Raw genomic sequence first — 20,172 nt, 5'->3', positions numbered from 1 at the left:
AAAAAATACTATTTTATGTGCTAAAATCTTTTGACGTAGAATTGGCTAATTGTATAATAGGAGGAAATTTAACATTCCTTCATTCAAAAGGTGTTGAATCAGAGGCCCAGATGGCCAGTGACTTATCTCAGACAACAGCAGGCCCCACTGCCTTCGGTCAAGCAACTCTTTATGAGGCAAATTCTCCTGCCAGAGTAGAAATGTGATCGTTGCTGGCTCCAAATAGCTTCTGGTCTGATTCTAAATGGGCTAGTCTTGGCACAACCTTTCTTCCTTTTCCAGGAAATTCATACCAAAGAATTATCTGCATTAAAATGTTTCATATTTAACTTCAGTCTCTAGTAACAAGCAAAGTTTTGACAACAGTCTCCATGTTTTTTTCTCAAACCAGAACAAGTCTTCTTTTATTTTGTTTCAACACTGTTTTCCTAAGGTCTCTCATCCTTTTCATGCTCCTTATCACAGTGTAAATCCATGAAAAATTAATGCCCCTGTTCAGCAGGGAAGCTAGCTTCTTTTAAAAGAATATTCTGGCAAACCTAACACCAAGCAGATCTGCCTTAGAAAGGTGCACTGTGTTACAGAAGCTTCTCTAAAGAGAATATGGCTCTCAAGTGCTGTGGCAATCACATTAGCTTTTTTTTAATGTTTCCTTTATCATCCTTTATTTATTTCTTTCATATGGTAACATAGTTTGGATTTATGAACTTGCAAAATTAAGGTAAGTCACTGTAAATATGTAGGAGCCATTTTACTTTCTTGGACTCCATGGCCAATGAGGGTAAGTTGGTGTCTCAAAATCCATATTCTACTAACAAAACAGCATTTGAAAGGGTTGAATAAAACAATTGAGTTTTATAGGTAAGATATTTGTCCATATCAAAGAGCTTAAAATATCAGTGTCATCTAGAAAAATATGCACTTGAACAAGTGGATCCAAGAGCTCATTAATGTCATAGAAGTTCTAGCCAAAGATCATAACTATTACAGCATTTAATGAAAGTTAAAATTTTGTCTCTTCTTTAAGCTAAAATTATAACTTTTTTTAATTCAGAGCATCAGTTTATTTTTATTCAGTTACAAATAACCATTTAATTAATATTTTAATTATGTCATAGTATGAAAGAATTCCTCTGGGTATAACATGTAAGTGTAAAGCAACTAGACTTTACTTGTTGAGTTTATGACTAAATAAGATCATAATTCTCCATTACTATGTCCATCCCACTTTCTTCCCTCATTTTTTTGACTTAGCTCATTCCAGATTCATACTTGGTAGACATCATCTTATAAAATCATGAAACCACCAGGTAGCTCAATAGCTTTAAGAAAAAAGAGGGCATGGTCACGGGAGATTGAAACTGGTTGACCGTCGATGAGAAACTTATCCAAGAGAATTAGCTTTTCAGTGCCTTCATGTGCCTCTTTCATCTCTCTATACCAGAGTCCACTGGATTCAGCAAACTATCTGTCTCCTCCAGTTGTGCTCCATCTCTGCTCCACCAGTCTAGTCAGCTTTTAAAAACTAAGTCCTCAGACTCAAGCTAGATACTCACTTTAGGAAATAGCTTTTTGCTCTGCTCACAATCTCTACCTTCCCATCACTACTCTCTAGGTCTGATATTCCGTATATCCCATCACTCAGCTCCAACAATAACATTCAAATCTAAGTCAAAATATTTCATCTGTTCACCACCTTCTTCCTTAAGTATTGCAGCTAATAAAATGAATGAGTATAGGACATTAATTTCCACAGGGTGTATGCATTCTGAAAGGCTTTAAAACAACAGTGACGGTAACCATACCTTTTTGATTGACCAGCAGACTGATCAGAAAAACTCTAATATGTCTTCTCTCCCCCTTTCTAAGGTTGTTCATTGACTGAACCAAATCTCTCAGAATTGGATCCAGCCACCTCCATTCTTTTTAAATGTACTTCAATTATTCTATATAGAAAGAATCCATTAAATATGAACTCTATACAATACAAAGTATAAGCTGGCTGCTAAAATAGCTAATACAACCCAGTGCTACACTAATAAAGTACAGACTACAAAGCCCCAAAGATAATAGTTACACCATGTGGTCTTAGAACAGCATACAACAGGTAGGAGAGAAAAAGCCATTTAAAACACAATTAAAAAAAAAAAAGTCCTTTAGTAAAAAACCATTCTGGTCTAAATCCACTCTAAATTACTGCAAGATTCAATAGAAACTCAAAGGGAACTGCACACTAATGGATTCTTAAAAGAAAAACACATTATAATTGAACTCTCTTATTCCTTGACACACATAACAGCTGGTGTGACCACACATGGAGTATTATGTTTGTTCTGGAGCCATATTTTAAGAAGGACAATGACAAACTAGTATATGTTCAGAATAGAATAACCTATTCTGGAAACTATTTCATATGATAAATGGTTGAAAGAACTGATTATATATATCTACCAGTGAGGAAAATAAGATAGCTGCCCGAAATAATAGGAGTAGCTAACAAGTGGGACTTGAATTACAGAAGAATGGTTTAGAACATTAATCAAGTAAAGAGCCTTAATCAAACAAATGCAAATTAAAACAATAGTGAAATACTATTTCCATATTCCTGTACCTCAGCAAATTGGTTATAAACACACCCATATATTTATTTATTTTTAATATTTCACTCGTGAGAGGGGTAGGAAAAGCTTTTCTGGTAGTCAGTTTGGAAATAAGAATAAGAATCAAAAGGCTTAAAATTGTACATACCTTCCCACCAAATGTTTTCACATCTAAGAATTTATCTTAAGGAAATATTTTTGAAGACTTTTGTAAATGAATGTTCATCAGAACATAAGTTATGCTTTAAAAAAAATTGGGGCAATAACTAAATGCCCAATAAAAATCTTTGGATTTTCTATACTAATAATTACATACATAATGTTCACAATGTGTCTGTCACTGCTACATATTTTCCTCATAACTTCAACAATTCCCTCAGCAGCCCTGGAAGAGAATACTTTATCCCCATTTTATTGATGAGGAAATTGAAGAGCAAAGATATTACCTTGCTTGAGGTCTCACAGACAATATGTGGTAGAGCTGAAATTCCAAAATAGTCATCCTGGCCCCACATTCCACACACATAACCACTATACTGAGTTGGTTAAAAAGCCATGGCATGTCAAAACATGAAATATCATTTTTAAAAATGAAATGAAAAAGGAATATGATGACCTCACTGGTCTTAGTTAGCAAAATCTACCTTAACCCCTTGTTTAGGAAAGAAGGGCCCCGTTTGCCCTTAAGTCCGCTGGCCCTCCTCCTGTTCTCCAGTTTTTCAAAGACCTCACCCCAATGCCTTCCCTGCCCCTTGAAATGGAATTCCTTCCGGCCAGAGGTTCAGCACACTAGTGTAGCTAAAAGCTCACTCCCCATCTCCGGCCAATTTTCACTCTCTTCTTTCAAATACTATTATTGTACAGGGTCAATGGATACAAGTTACCAGGAAATTATCAGGCAAATTCAAAAGTTAGAAGTTATTCATGGGTTATTTTTTTTTCTTTTCATTTTAGAGCAATTAGTAGGAAAAAATGGATGGTAGATGTAATTACTAAGAGGAAATTTTAAAACAACTTAGGTCATTCTCAAGCACCTTTTTTAAATTAAATTTATTGGGATGACATTGGTTAATAAAATTATATAGGTTTCAAATGTACAATTCAATAATACGTCATATGTATATTGTATTGTGCGTTCACCACCCAAAGTTAAATTTCCTTCTGTCACCATATGTTTGACCTCAAGAACCTTTCAGAAGAAGTCAGTTTTTCCCTCTTCATGCTGAATAGTTCCTCATTATGCTGTAGAAACAAACAAGAAACACCTTCAATAACAAAAACCACAAATAGAATTGTTGCTTCTTCTGTATTGGAAAATATCTTGTTTTAACTTTTGACTCACTTGTATATACAAGCACGTGTTTCAAACTCATGCTATTTTTCTCCACTAATTCCCATTAAGAGCTAGATAAAAACATAAATGACCATATGGAGAGTGTTCTAAATATCTATATTAAAACCAATCAGAGGTAGAAAAAAAGTACATAGGTGGAATTGTTTCAAATAGTGCAAAGAAGTTTGTCATAGCAAAATAAGCATTATATCAGGAACTGCTCTGCTTACCCAGTATTCCTCCAAAATCTACAAGTTTGATGACTAGACAGGCTGTGAGAGCTGGCGAGGAGAGCCAGGGTCACCCTGATTTTCTCCCTCCTTTGGCTTCAACAGTATCAAGATTTGTGGACAGCCTTATGTCCTGCCAAAGATTTATGAGACTTCCCAAGGAGGATTTACTCCTGGGTGTAAGCTCTCATTCTACTGAATATGTTGTATATATGAACTATGTGGTAGTCCCTATGTGCTGTTTTCATTCTATACCAAATCAATCCAGACAAGGAAATGGTGCTCTCTTTCATTTTCTCACACACACACACACACACACACACACACACACACACACATACCACACAAAACATCTCGCCAAAAAAGCAAAAAAGCAAAATCCATGCTCACACCAATACCCAATTTGGCAGACTTTACAAGAAATTGGGGGAGATCAAAGGAATTTATATCACAGCAATGCAAATGACAGAAACTGAACAATTACCCTGTCCTCAAACCACTTGTAATTTCCCATCATGGACTGTTCACTGGTTACACCAACACAAATAAAGTTTCTGCCCCTCAGTGTCTGGCTAACTTCCTTTTCCTTGTTTTCTCCTCTCAACCCTTCTTTCATAGCAACATCAGTATTACATTAAGAACGGTTTATTTCTAGAACATTTAGCTCTTTTATTGTCTTTTCTCCTCCAAATCCCATGTAATTTACTACATTATTATTTTTTTTAAAAAAGGCATTTCCCTCTACAGGTAAGCTAATGTTGCTTTTAATAAGTGGTGTTTTAAATACCACTTCAAATTTAATCACAGAATCTTGGAAGTTATCTGGGCCAAGACCCTCATCTTAGCAGGTGAAAAATCCTTAAAAATGAATCCTAAATGATTTACCTTGAAGTCTCATACCTTTTAAAAGTGACAGAGCTAGCAGATAAACCTGGTTCTTCTGATTCTGCCTGGTGTGTTTTCCATTACCAAGTACAAATACTAAAACATCTCAATATTTACTAACATTAACCAGTGGGGGGGGGTGGGGCGGGGAGGTGTTAAATTCTATTTATTTAGTTAATACATTGTTAATAAAGTAGGAGATTTAATACATAACCAGTCTCAGCAACTTTTAATCCTCAAATATTTTTGAACACATATTTGTGCTAGATGTCAATGTTGGTATGAAGGATTCAAAGTTGAGTAAAATGTCTTTGTCTGGTTTATAGATCTTTGTTTCATTGTCTTAACCTATGGCTATATATACTATCTATATGCTGATGACTCTCCAAATTTAGTATCTCCACCCCTGACCTCAGCAGCAAGCTCTATATTTATGTATGTAAATGCTTTCTTTATCAAACTGACTGGTTGATTAATAGGCAGAATGGGATTCTTGAATCTTTTCTCAGCTGCTCCTTAAATATTTCCTTCCTTAGATTCGCCATTTCAGTAAATAACATCACAGCTGCCCAGTTGCTCAGGCCAAAAATCCTTAGACTTATCTTTGTTGGCTCATTCCAAGTTAGCTGTGCCAACTCTATCTGCTATTCTTCCAGAATACATTCCAAATCCATTCCGTTCTGTCTGCACTGTCACCGCCCTCTCCAAACTCCATGATCTTGTGACTAGATTTCTATTATAATCTCCTCGGTACTTTTCCTTCTCCATTTCTACCCCCTGTCTATTATCTGTGAGGCAGATAAAGAACTTTTTAAAACACAAGTCATATCATAATAGACCCCTACTCAAAACCTTTGCATGACACTCAATATCACCACCAAGTTCCTTTATAGAGCCCACCATGCCCTGCTTGATCTGGGCCTGTTTTTCTCTTCCTTTACAAGTTTTATTTAATGTCTTGTTTAAGAAATCTTTGCTATTGTAAAAAGGTAAGGGCATTTCTTTCAAGTTTTTTCTAATCCCCTTGGAATTGGAATTGATTTTTGGTATATGGTGTGATGCAGGGATCTAATCTCACTTTTCCACATAAATAAACAAGTACTTTCATACTGTTAATCGGTATTAATTCTCACTGGGGAAATCATGTTTCTGTAAGTCCTGTTCCCTTGGTCTATTCTGTATATCTGAGCCAGTACTGCATTATAATAACAATTATAGCTTTATACTAGATCTCGATGTCTGATGAGGCAGGTTTCCCCACTCTCACCTTTTTTTTCTACAGGAGTATCTTGGTTATTGTTGGATCTTTGTCCTTTCACATACATTTTAGAATCAGCATTGGTTATAAACAGCATTGATTTAAAGCATAATATTAAATTGAATTTATGAATTATATTGGGTACGAACTAGTATCTTTACAGAGTTTTCCTATTAATAAATATGGTATATCTCTCAATTTATTTGTCTTTGTTAATAATTCTCGATATAATTTTATACTTTCCCCCATAATCTTTTCATAGATGTTTACTGGCTAACTTGTTTTTGTTGCTATTACAAATAGTATCATTTTAAGGCATTTTTAAACTGTTTACTGTTGGTTTCTTTATACTAATCTTATATCTCATTCTTGTTTTTATTTCTGTTTCACTCTCTGTCCCTCCTCCCTCCCTTCTCTCTCTCTCTCTCTTTCTCTCTCTTTCTCTCTCTCTCTGTTTCTCTCTCTCTCTCTCTCTCTCTCTCTGTCTCTCTCTTTCTCTCTCTCTCTCTTTCTCTCTCTCTCTGTCTCTCTCTTTCTCTCTCTCTCTCTCTCTGTCTCTCATTTCCTGAGCAAGCTAGAATCCCCAGAACAATGCTAGATAGAAGTTTATAGCATGCAGTATCATCTTGAACACGATTTTAAAGAGAATAGCCATGGTTTTCATACATTACTGGATTTATCAATATTCGATTTAGGACATTTCACCAATGTTTATAATTGAGCTCATGCTATCTTTGTCTGGTGCAGAAATTAAGATTATACTAGCCTCATAAAATAAATTCCCTCTTTTTCTACTTTGAAGAAGAATTTCTACAATATTGCAATTATCTCTTCCTTGAAAGATTAGTGAAACCTACCCATAAAACCTTCTAAGCCCAATTTTTTGTAGGAAAATTTTAATTACTAATTTTACCTTTTTTCTAATGGTTATGTGACTATTTGTGCTAGTTTTCCCTTAATCTAGTTTTGGTTAGTTATTCCTAAGAATTTGTCTTTTTATCTAAGTTTTCTAATAACTGGCATATAACTCTTTCATAGAGTGTTTTTCATTATGTCTTCTATATCTATATTTTTATTCCTAATTGTTTACTTGTGTCAACTCTCATTTTAGGTTCTCTCTGGTATATTTTTGTTTACTCTTTCATTAATTTTTCTTTTTTCTTAATTTTTTTTTCATTCCTGCTACCTTCTTGTTTTACTTTGTTTTCTTCCCCCACTCCCAATTTAAGTTGGCTCTTTAATTCATCAGTTCTTAACCTCTGTTTTTTGTCATACGGCATTTAGATTTTCCTCAAATTGCTTTTCAATGTCATCCTCTGGTTTTGGTATTTACTATTATCAATCAAATTCTTTATGTCTCTGATAGTGATTCTTTAGTGTTTTTTTTAGAGTTTTTTTAAAGAACTAATACAGGTCAGTTTTTGCAAATGCTGCATGTACTCTTGAGAAGAAGGCGTATTCTTCAGTTTTGATGTACAGGGCTCAATATATACCTATTAAGTCAAATTGTTAACTATGTTTTCAAATCTTCTCTACCCTTCTTTACATCTTCTTAACCAATCAAATACTAGTGAGGTAGTTTGAAATCTCCCACTTTGAAAGGGAATTTGTTGATTTCTCCTTGAAATTGTGTGTGGATTTTTTCTTTCTATATTTTGTATCCACTATTAGTGCATATAAGTTTAGAATTGTTATGTACTACCATCACATTTAACATTTAACATATCTTTTAACATTTCATAGTTAACCTCTAAATTATTAATAAATCGTTGATAATTTTAGTCAGTTATTTAATTCGAATATAGGTATCAAGCAGTATTTTTGTTTTGCTATTGTTTGTGGGTCATCTTTTGTTTTGGCCTGATTTATGATTTTATTCTTAATCTTTTCTTGTCTTTAATTTGTAGGTTTATTATTTCTAAAGATCAAAGAGCTGAATTTTGGATTTTCTCTAATCTGATTAAGTTCTGACCTCAGATGGTAAGTTTAGTCCTTTATGTTTATTGCAGTTATGAAGTTTGTATTTATTCCAAACATGTCAACCATACTACTGTGCTTTCTAATTATCCCACATTTTCCATGCTTATTTTTTCTCTCCTTTCATGCTTTTAGATTGATTGAGCTCTTTTTTTTTAATTCCCCTCTGCTAATTTGAATATTGTAAACTCTATTGTTATTCTTTCAGTCATCACTCTTGATATTTTACAATGCAAACTTAACAATGTTAAGAGTTAATCAAATCTCTACCTTCCTACCTGAATTGACATTTTTTTCCAAAGAAGACATACAAATGACCAACAGGTACATGAAAAGATACTCAACATCACTAATCATCAGGGAAATACATCAGGGAAATACAAATTAAAACCACAGTGAGCTACCACTTCATACCTGTTAGAATGACTAATATCAAAAAGAGAAGAGATAGCAAGCATTGGTGAGTATATGAACAAAAAGGCACCTTTGTGCATTGTTGGTGGAAATGTAAATTGATGCAGCCACTATGGAAAACAGTTTGGCAGTTCCTCAAAAAATTAAAAATGGAACTACCATATGGTCCAGTAACCCCCTTCTAGGTATCTATTCAAGGGAAATGTAATCGCCATCTCAAGGGTATATCTGCAACCCCCACTCCCTAATGTTCATTGTAGCATCATTCGGAATAGCCAAGACATAGAAACAACTTAAGTGTCCATGGACGAATAAATAGATAAATAAAATGTGGTATGTATATATAAACAATGGAATTTTTTTTCAACTATAATAAAGAAGGAAATCTTGCCATTTGTGACATGAATGGACCTTAAGGACATTATGTTAAGTGAAATAAGTCAGAGAAAAATAAATACAGTATTATTTCACTTGTATGAGGAATAAAAATAAAAAGCCAAACTTGTAGAAACATAGAGTAGAATGGTGATTGCTAAGGGCTGAGGTGGGAGGAAGAAATGTTGGTCAAGGGTACAAACTTCCAGTTATAAGATGTACAAGTTCTGGGGAATCTAATATAGAGTATGGTGACTATAGCTAGTAATACTGTATCATATACTCAAAAGTTGTTAAGAGAGTAAATTTTAAATGTGTTCACCACCTTAAAAAAGTAAATTATGTGAGGAGATGGAAATGTTAATAACTTTATTGTGATAATAATGTTGCAATATATACATTATCAAATTATCATGTTGTACACTTCAAACCTATACCATGTTACATGTCAATTATATCCCAATAAAGCTGGAAAAAAATCTCTACCCTCTTCATGAGAAGTGAAAAAACAAACTTTCACTTCAATCACATCCCTCTCAACTTATATGCTATTGTTTTCATTATTTTAGTTTCATCTAGCTTTTTAAAACCTCACAAATAAGAATTACTAATACAATATTACTGTTTTAAACAGTTAATTATTGGTATTCTTCTGGTATCATTTTTCTTCTTTCTAAAGTCCACCCTTTAGAAGTTCTAGTCTCTTGGAGCTAAACTGTCTCTATTCTTGTTTGTTCAGAACAAAAATGACATTATTTATTTTGCTGATTTTCAGACAGTTTTATTGGGACTAGACTTTTAGATAGTTATTCACTCAGATCATATTGAAGATTTTTATTTTATCTTATTCTACTTTACTGTCTTCTGGCTTCCATTGTTGCTGGTGAGAATTCTGATGTTGATATTTTCCTGTATTTTGTAGGTGACCTATCTTTTCTTTCTGGATGCTTTTAAGATCGTCTCTTTGCTTTTATACTACAATGTATTCATGAAATACTGTAATGGAATGTATTTTACTCACCTTGTTGATTTTCTTATATTCATGGAAGAATAACTTTTATTATTTTGAAAACATTTTAAACACCATCTCTTCAAACATCACTTCTCTCTCCTGTCCTCCCTGTTCTTTTATTTGGACTCTGATTAGACATATGTTAGATTTTTTCATTTTGTCTTCTATGACTATATACCTTTATTCTATATTTTTTCCTCTCTTTGCTCTATGTGGGTAACATCTTCAGAAGCTTTCCTCTAGTTTTCAAATTATCTTTTAATTTGTATATAACATGTTATTAAAAACATACATCATGTTCTAATACCAACTATTATATTTTTTATTTCTGAAAGTTCTATTTGCTAAATTTTTAATGTCTCTATTCATTGTTAACAGTCTCTTGTTCTTAACTAATTTCGATAATTCCGTTTTTCTTTTCTTTGAAATTTTCATATTTTATATTCTGTAGCTAAAAAGTCTCATATGTAAAGTAATTTGTGATCTAAATCTGGTGTTTACTTTTGCTAATTCTTACTAGCTATGGCTCATTTTCATGAGTGCTTGCAATTTTTATTTTAAAGTCATATATGGTTGAGTTTAAACCATGGGGTTTCAGAGGGGCTTGCAGAGAAAGGCTTTCCTCCAGGGACCATTTACGTTTATTTCTACAAGGTCCCTGGAGATCCTTAGATAAGCATTTGTCAGTACCCATGACATCTCCATGCACTCTTAGGTCTTACTGTTACTTTAAGTTGCAAACACAGCTGCAATTCAAAAATTAAAATATTCAGTCACTGACAATAATCAAATCCTTTTGATTTAATATCAAATCTAGTCTCCTCTAGTCATCTGTAGAGGAAAATCTGGGTGTTGTCCCCCTTCTCTTCCCTCCCTCTCCCCAGCATTCTCCTGGCACCCTATCAGGATCAAGACCAAGGCAGAAGGGATTAGGAAAAAGGAGTCACATAGTAGCAGGGCCATTTTTATGCCAGATGTATGGTTGGCTCCTTCTTTCTCTCACAGACACATTTGTGGGCACTTGATTCTCCTATTGTATTTTTCCAATTGCAACTCCTGAGACACTGGTGAACTAAACTAGCTGCTTTTTCCCAACTGAATTGACTACTTCCCTCAGCCTTGCCTCTCTAGCCAGTTTTCTTTGCACCGAATCTCAGTTGGAGTCCATTATCTCCTCTATCCAGGCCTCTTAGCAAAATTTAAAATGGCTTCCAGCCAGCTCTCCCTCCCACACAGACCACATGTGGCTCACAGAGGAGCATCCTATGACACCCATAGGAGGCACAGCCACTTCCCCCACACAGCAGCAAATTTCTTTGCTTCCACCATGCCAGCCACTGTCTTTTTCTCTCCCAATTTTTGCCTAGTAAATATGGGGGTTCGATAAAAAATTTTGTGTGATACTGCAACAGAATATCTTCCTCTCTTTTGCTTGTGACAAAAGACAGAGTACACAAGAAAGCAGTCTGCCTGCATCCTTGCAGGAACTGGGGCCTTCTGAGCCCATGCAGGGTATGTGAGGGCTGCCCCTTGCTGTTGGCCCTGGCTCCTGGGGCTATGTCTCTGGGGTCTCAGCTGACAGCCAAAGGTGTTTACATGACTTGATTCCTCCTCCTCCGGGGTCTGAACTGAAATTTTCATCCGACTGTCCACCTAGCACTGTGACTGTGCCACATCTTTGCTCAGCTTTTAAGCCTCTTAGCAGCTGTTTTATTTGGTTTGGGTTCTTGACTTTTCTCTTCATGTGAACATCTTAGAAATCAGGAAATGCCTTAAAGAGAAATTGCCCGTGGACTCAAGTCTCTTTGGTTCTCTATTTTTCTGGGTCCCTGGCTCATCAAGTCCTGGGAACCTTATATCCATTTTTTTTTTGACTGAGGCAAGCTATGAGCTGCCACGTTCTGTCTGGATTCCACATCCCGTGACAAGACCTGAATGACCAAATGCTCCAAGGAGACAAGAACAGTTGTAAAGAAAGAATTTATTTCAATGCATTTCTCTCCTGTCTAGCATCTTGGCCCTTTGAATACTGGCAACTCTGATTGCTCTCTGATACTCTCCAACTATTTTACATTTTATTTTATTTAGCTTTCACAGTTCTTCAACACCAGGAGTACTTCACAGCCAGAAATAAAAATCCTCTTCAAGTTTTTTTTTTTTCAAGAAATGTACCAGGTGGCATATTTTCTCATTTAATGAAAATGTCTTTCTGTTGGCTTTAAATATGAAAGATAATTTGACATAGAACAAAATTCTTAGTTCACAAACATCTTTTCCTCAAAATTCTCTACATGTTGCTCCATATTCTTTTTGCATTTAACGTGTCAGAGGAAAACTCTTATGCGACTCTGATTTTTGTGCCTTTGTAAAAGGTGTTCAAATTACTTAAATTAATGTTTCAAGAAAGACACCAAAAAGAATGATAGCTACAAAGCAACGTCTGTGTAAATTTTCTGAGTAGGTGGTTGGGACAGGATTTTACAACTAGAGCCCTCCCCACAAACAGAGGACAGCAGATGGGAAGTTGGGATGTTTGTGAAAAGGATCTCAGGGATGCCTTTGGAATGTCTCTTGAGTCTCAAATCCTGGCTGGGGCTCTCCCCTCAATTGTGGGTAGGTAGGGGGAACTCAAAGGACACTCAGAATCCTTGAGAAGATTCCCACCTTGAGATAAAGAAACCTTTCTCACATAGCCATCTATTAATGTTTATATATTGGCCATGTTTTAAAAGCAACAAATACCGTATGGTCTCAGCTAAATTAAACATGCACAGAAGAAATATTTTGAGGAAACACACCAAAAGGATTATTGCACTTGGAATCTGGTGATTTTTATTTTTGTCTTCATATATTCTCTTATTTCTCCCCAAATTTACAAAGACATATACTACTTTTTACAATTAGAAATCATGGTTTTAAATATCTAAACATAAAACTGGTAACATACACTAGGTGTGTCATGTATGCATTTTTAACATACAACTATGTTAAGAATTTCATACGGAAAAAAAAAATTGTGGATAGAAACAATTCCATTCCCTACTCCCCGAAAGACTTGTTTTTCTCTGGGTAGCGAATTGTGTATTTTCAAACTATGATATAAGGTAGGGAGAAGACTTTAAGCAGATACCGGTTCCAGACATCTGGTGGGTCTACCTGGGTGTTGGGTGGTCTGAAGAGCACAGGGCGGTGTTCTCTCCCGCCCCAAACTCAGTTAGGCCAGCCCTCATTTTGCCTCTTCACGTATTTGGTCCTTTTCTTTTTCCCTTCACTCTCTGCACCTCCCCTCCTCTGGGCCCTTCTGCTGCTCACAGTCGGGCCCACTTAACTGGCTCTTGGTACAGAGATGTGACTACGCCGACCTTCCTTTAGGCTGGGCCATCCGGGACTTTCCGCAAATCCGATTAATCAGCCTCTGCTGATTCTGCCTACCACCGCTTGCCCCCCGCCTGGCCCCCATTCCCTGGAATTCCCAGCTTCCAGCTTTATTTGGGGATTCACGCAAGGCCCGAGCGGACAAAGAAGCACTAAGATGAGAGAAACCGGCCCCTTCCCAAGTCAGAAATCAGCGCGGTCGGGGGAGGAGCCGCCCCCTGGCACAGCCGGGTCCTTCATGGCTCCTGCCCCAGAGGCTGCCTTCAGAGCGACAGACAAGTGGATTGCGATGAAAAATTCATCAGCCTCTGCTTGTCCACCGCCCAGATGCGCCGGGAGCACGTTACCTCGGCAGCAGCCAGGGCAGTTAAGGCAGCCGCGTCCGCAGAGGGTAGACGCGGCACCAGGCCCCGGGGAGACCCGCGCGTTCCCGCCGCCAGTCCTGCCGCGCGCGCGCCGCCGGTCCGCTCTACGGGCTCGGCCCGTGGGGTCAAGGGCAGCTATTCGCCAGAATATCAATGGGAAGCATGCCTTGGGCTCCCAGGACCCCACGAGTGTGTAAATAGGCCAGCACTGGCACTTGGGGCTCCCAGCTAGGGCCTATTCCCCTGCCAGCAGCTTCCGTGGCCACCGCGCAACCACCGCGCACCCGCCCCGCGGTTCCGAGGTGGCCAGAGCCCGCATGTGTCGCAGCCCCGTTGCTGGCATGGTGAGGGAGGGTTGGGGGGCCAGTGCCGGAAAAAGGAGACAGAACCGCAGGTTTCTGGAGGCCTCTGCAGCCCCTGCCATCTGGGCACTGAAGCAGACAGACGCTGCGTGGGTCTCTGGAGCTCGCCTCCTCCGCGCCTCGCTGCCAGCCACGCCGCTGCGGCTACAGGGAAGCTCCTCGCCGGGGACTGCGGGGAGGAAGACGGGCCCGGGCTCGCCTGCTCCCCGACTCTGCATTTTGAAGTCATTTTCTTAAAATCGAACGTTAAATAACCATCGATGACTTGCCTACGGGCCACGCAGTACCGTGAAATGCTATATTCTGATCTCATTGGGATGTGCAGCTATTTTTTATTTTCTTGCTGTTTTGCTTTTGAATCAAATGCGGTCGTTAGGGAAGTTTTAAGATTCAGGTCAGGCTCTCCCAGGACCACCAGGTTAAAGAACGCTCAAGATCTTAGGACAACAGCGCCATCTAGTGGTTGTGATCAATACGTGCGGGGAGACAAGCTGAGTGACGTAATGGTCCACATTTGTTCCTCAGAGAGGGCTCTGCAGTAGGCCCCGCGTTGCCACGTGTTTTATATTTGTTTTCTTGTAAATGAGTCATCGTACAAGGAGTTTGTCCATAGGACCAGTGTTTTATGTTGTAACTGAATTTTCCCTCTTCGACTGCAATCTAGCCTAGAGCTACTGGATTTGAAGCTGAAGAGGACAGGGAGATCGAAGCCCAGCCTACTTGATTCACAGCCACGAAGCGAGCTGTTATATGACCTTTCCCAGCTCCAGCCAAGCTAGGACGTGAATCCATGCCTCCCAATTCCCAGCTGCAGAATTGTTTTACATTCCTATGGTCTCTTAACAGCAATGAACTATTTGTTTCCTGAAAACTGAAGAAAAAAACCCTCACTGCCTGAAAAACTTTGAGAACACGATTCTCGCCAGAGGCTCCTTCAGGGCATCATCTCAACCGGTCTCTCTCATACTCTGATCCTTCTGCCATTTCTCTTCTCTTCGCCCCTTATCCTAACCCCGGCTAACATCTTGAGCTGTTTTCTTGACTTGCACCTCATCTAACCAAGTCTAACCGGAGGAGATTACCACACAGGAGATTGGGCAAACTACAATCCTCCTGATTGTAGTTTTCAACCACAAGATCACTGCCTTTTGTGCTGTTTTACAGTTGGTGGGAGGCAAGGGCGCCATATCGGCCTTATGAAGTTAAAACTGTGCTGTCCAGTACAGTAGCCTTAGCCACATGTGGCTATTGAGATTCAGATGTGGCTAGTCCAATGAAGACATGCTGTATGTGTAAAACACACACTGGATTTCCAAGATCTAGTATGAAAAAAGAATGTCATATCTCATTAATATTTATATTACATTGATTACATGTTGAAGTGATCATGTTTTAGATCTATCAGGTTAAATAAAATAAAATATATTGTTAAAATTAATTTTACTGTTTCTTTTTACTTTTTAAAAGTATAGCTGCTAACGAAACATTTTCAGTGTGGCTCCTATTGTATACTTCTATTGGACAGCACTGGTCTAAAAAGATTTACTACTGATCCACAGTCACTAACCTAGTTACTTTTGTGTTTTCTTCCCTGCTTTCTTATTACAAGGTTTCAGGGCAGCAGACTTGGCCATGGATGTATCGATCCATTTCCAAAGAAGGAACTAGAAACCACTCTAGGTATTTCAAAATGAAGGAGATTCAATATAGAGAATTGGGTTACCAAATTGTTATAAAGATTGAAAGAGCAAAAGGAGAAGGAGGTGGTGTTGCTGGAAATTCAGAACTGCAGAAAGCTGCTCCCACCCCCATAGGAGCCTATGCCTGCACTGTCACTCAGCAGCTCCACGAGCCTGTAGCCGTGTGCTGGCTACACCCAGGCAGAAGCCTACTCACCTGTAGCTGCTGATGGTGGTGTTGGAACTATTGGCACTATTGTAGGAGCCAACAGTCAGCCTCTACTATCACTGAGTTGGAGTCACTGACTTACTGAGGGAGGACCTGCCAGAAACATTATGCCTTCTATCTTTTCACGCTTTCTAATTTCTGCAAATGCTTCCAACTGGCAAACTTAAGTAGAATTCAGCTGGCAAAAGAGTCTGAAAATGTAGTTTGCAAGCTTCTAGTCCTGGGGTGAGAAGGAGAAGATAGTAGGATGAGCCATAGCGACCTTCTGTAGAATCTCTTCTAGAAGATGAAACTGGTAAATGTAATTGAATGTGCTGTGTACTGAAAAGGAATTCTTTGGCTGATAGCGAAACAGAAAACTATGAGAATAATAAAAGTTTTAAAATTATAAACTCCAGGAAAAACAGAAAGTTGTACTATAAAAAAATATAATCGCCATGCACTACTTGGTCACACTGTGAAACAATGTTTCTGTGGTCATAATAATATAAATCCTGAATGTTAATTTACCAACAATTATGTATAATTTTATTGAGATGATAGGCAAGTAGGAGAGTGTATAAAAGAGGTGATGAATTTGAGCTCTAAATCTTCATCTCCCATGATAGAAATTTAACACATAATTTCAAACCTGGGGAGAAAGTCAAGAAATAACAGTGTAAGTTGTTTATTTATATGTTTGAAGGTGTATCCTCAAAGAAAAGATCGAATAGTTAAAATAGGGAGTGAGAATCTGGTATGGGGAGTGTGTAATGATGCTCCAGTTTGGGCTGATAAGTCTTAGTAAATTAGATAATTTGCTCTAATTATGTACATATATTTTTTTGAAAAATATAAAATTTAATAAGAAGTTTTTAATTTCATAAATAAATCCTCTGCCCTCTAAAAAAAGATCCACTTCTCATAGAACATTCATTCTATACACAAATCTATGGTAATGACGAAAAGAAAATGCCATTGCTGTTACAGTAAAGCAATGCTTGACAACACTGAGTGGTGTGATTTATTTATGGAAGGAAAAGCAGACTGAGCAAGAACTAATTATTATCTTTCACTAAAATCCTTTACCATAAATCCATGTAAGTCCAGTTATTCTTCGCATGAGCAATTGCGGTTACAAATGCTGTTTTGGTAGGATAACATGGAGCACGTTGTTTCAGACTAACAGCCATGCCAAGATTGTTAATTAGATAACTTTGAAATCTATGTTAATTCTTTAGAGCTACCTTGTATCTGGACAGAGACAGTTACTATTCACTAATGATCTACCCTACTGTGACATTTCAGCCAATAGGCTGTGAGTAATTCCTGTTTCTCTGAGCCAGGCATTTAGGAGCCAGCGCTCAACTTCTCAGCCCCCTCCTCCCAACCTTGGAGATTATTGAGAAGAGTCACAAGATGGTGGCAGCATCTTGGGTTGCTGAGTCACCACGTGGAGGAAGGTTATTCTCAGAGTCATCCATTACTCACTGGCCTTGAGCGATTGAGAAATGTTGTTTTAAGCCCCTGAGGTTTTGGCAGGAATGTGTTACTGAAACATAATCTAACCTATCCTGAAAAATGTTCTTTTATATTGTTTTATTTAATATATAATTTTAATATGTCCTGTTTATGGCATTTACTTACTAATCTACCAGCATAAATCAAATGTATTTAAGACATGATTCTAACGAGAACAATGAAATTATGCTGAGTCCCACGTATCCCCCTTACACAAGTCTCCCAAGATAACTTTCTTTAAGGTGGTTGTTGGGAGAAGGTACAGCAAGTGGCCACATAACAGACCTTTTCTCTGTGTGACGTTAACTCACCTTTGAGGGAACCGAATCCGCAACCTAACAGCCATCACATTCTAGCTAACCGACAGCTCAAGAAGGAAACAGAATGAAAGAGGTTAGACCGTTTAGACTGAGTCAAAACATTTCAGTCGATCCATCAATAACATTAATTCAAAGCCTGCTGAGTTCAGTTGTTGAGCCAAGTACAACATGAGACTGAAAATGAATGGGAGATATATTTAATTTCCTTAATACAAGAAAAAAGAACCACTCTGGTTTTACAAAAATGTTTAACATTTCTATAAAACAGCATTCAACAAATACACAATAATATACCACATTCATGCTTATGCTGAGGCCAAGAAAAAAAGGAGACGAGAAATCACTCAGTGGAGAAGTCACAGGGGTGGCGTTTCAAGCTGGGCTTTGTAGGAGGCAAAAACAAGTTTTAGTAGAAAGGTGAGAAGAATGTACACTGGATGAAAATATTGGCACATAAGGAATGCAAGAAAGAGCAGATAATGTGCAGAAGGCAAAAAGATCAGCATGGATGGAGTGAAAGTTCCCATAGGGAGATAAAAAGATGATATTGGAGTAGGGAGACATTCATGAGGGACCTTGAAGTCCAGCGATGTAAACCATTTAAGGAGAATCACCTGGAGAGTTCTATATAAAACTATCTGGCAAAGAGAGACATTATAGAGGTGGGGGGGAAAGACCAACTAGGACACAGTGCAGTGATTCAACCATGAAATTATGAATTGAGATGGTGATTTGGGGTTTGGCAAAAAAGGGAGAAATCCAAAAGAAAGATTCAGAAGGATTTGAGGTGGATAAAATGTGAAGGTTAAAGAAAAGAGAGGCAGTATAACTGATACCGAGTTTTCAACCTCGGGAAATGGAAGGGTGCCTGCTTGGGGTAAATGAGGAGCTTCCCAGTCCGACATTAACATTTTCTTATTATCCTAGGGCAGGAGAAAATATTAGACTGAGGGAAGAGATAGAGAAGAGCAGGAAGGGAGGATAATGACCTTAATCTGTTAGCTTTTTGAGACTAATGATCACATAAATTATCTTAGTATCCTCTTGTGTCTAATAGAAGGACTAGCACCTGGAACCAACCAAAGAATAATCATTGAGGGAGAAAGTAGGTTGATTCAAACTGATTTAACTTTCCCGTAGACCAGAAATGTCAGCACGATCTGTAACCTCCCACTACACACTGCTGGCATTGATGTCTATATTCAGAAATCACCAAACAATTTCTCATAAGAAACTAACTCTAAGTAGGGAAGGAGCCACGTTTACAAAGACTGAACTCATAATATCACCTTAGGTATCAGAGGAAGCTGTGATTCAGGATTAATGGTTAAACTGTCTCCTGCACATGTCTGAGTCCTGGGCACGGGGCCATAAGGTAGCAGGGATCCCTGCTACCACAATGCAGCATAAGTGCAGGCCACAACACCATGAAATTTTAGCATGTTGAGTCCTGGGTTGGCCATTACGAAAGCATGAGAAGCTACAATACCCAGAAGAGCAAATGTAGGTGGCAACATGCTGGCCACTTGGAAGAGCAGTATGGATGTTGCAGCCCTGTCACAACAGAGTAGAGACCATGAGTGTATTTATTCACATGCTCATTTGAAAATTTTTCCACCATCCCCCAGAAATATTGAAGAGGTAGGAAATACTAGAGGCAGCTGAGGTCCAAGTATCAGTAAACTGAGGCCACACTAGACTCAAAAAATAATCAAAGCCTTTGTCCAAAGTTTATGAGACTGTGAAAGGAAGCACAAAAGCTTGTGTACATCACAAACATTTGAAGGTGCATTCCAGATAAGAGAGGCCACTGATGACTTGGGAAAAGGGAAAGGATGTGTCAATAGGCATCCAAAGCTTCTGATCAATAAGATATGCCCCACTTGTTGTGCACCAATTTCTTGCCATTGTAAAAAGAAATGTGCAAGGAATTAGAAAATGATTAATTGCACCACACAGAAACTATTTTACAGACTTCTACTCCTTTCAAAGTTTAGCCTCCCATCATGCCTTGCACTTTCCTACCTGTGCCTACCACTCATCCAGTTTCCCACTAGAGCCTCCATTTTGTTCAGGGTGGTAATGTACACAGCTAGTGCTTCTCGCCTGTGAGGAATACCATGTGACACATTTCCGAGAGAATGCAGAAATCTCTAGATGATGCTGCTTTGGGTGGTTTCTAAAAGGGGACAGACACCACTGGTATGCACCTTTGCCCTTTGTCTTTCCCATTCTTGCACAGAATGTAGGCCCCTAAG

This window comes from Pteropus vampyrus, unplaced genomic scaffold (assembly GCF_000151845.1).
Source record: "Pteropus vampyrus isolate Shadow unplaced genomic scaffold, Pvam_2.0 Scaffold129, whole genome shotgun sequence".
NCBI lineage: Eukaryota > Metazoa > Chordata > Mammalia > Chiroptera > Pteropodidae > Pteropus > Pteropus vampyrus.
Note: the sequence above shows the minus strand (reverse complement) of the source record.